Here is a 644-nt window from a genome sequence, read left to right as displayed (position 1 = left end):
GCCACATCAACAAAAGCCTTCAATGACAATCTGTGCAAAAAGTAATGACCACAAAGTACTGTGGAATGCACTCATGGAGCGTTTCTCGAAACGTTCATATAACTCTCCTTGTTGAGTTATTAGACAAATGGATTGCTTACCACCTTAATTAACTACATATTGTCGATGATCTTTTGTGGCATCATGATCTATAATCTTTAGCGGATTCGATCATCATCAAGTTCTCTACGTCCTCCAAGTTGGTGTGGAATTACCAAGGAGACTTGATTTTGATCATACAAACAGGAATTGTATATACGCTAATGTGATGAACTTATTTCGGATTATCCCCTAATCTGGGGACAACAATATGGGTCATGGCAACGGCAGAAAACGTCATGCCGATGTCTAGAAAAGAGGGGGAGGTGTTGCCGGCTCTAATAGCGACACTCCCGGTCTAGACACTATTTACAATCAAGATGTACACTTACATCGTCCTTAGAAACATGGCATATTGTGCCGATTTTGGTCCCTTCCTTTGAAGGTGACTCATGGCACTGCATCTTCAAGGAGGATCGCCCACGTGTTTCCGGTTAAGTCTTCTACCCTATAGCGGATTTTTCATCATCAATTGTTCAACTAGGCTCATCCAAGCTCAGTGTGAT

The sequence above is a fragment of the Fragaria vesca genome, linkage group LG6 (genome assembly GCF_000184155.1).
Source record: "Fragaria vesca subsp. vesca linkage group LG6, FraVesHawaii_1.0, whole genome shotgun sequence".
NCBI lineage: Eukaryota > Viridiplantae > Streptophyta > Magnoliopsida > Rosales > Rosaceae > Fragaria > Fragaria vesca.
Note: the sequence above shows the minus strand (reverse complement) of the source record.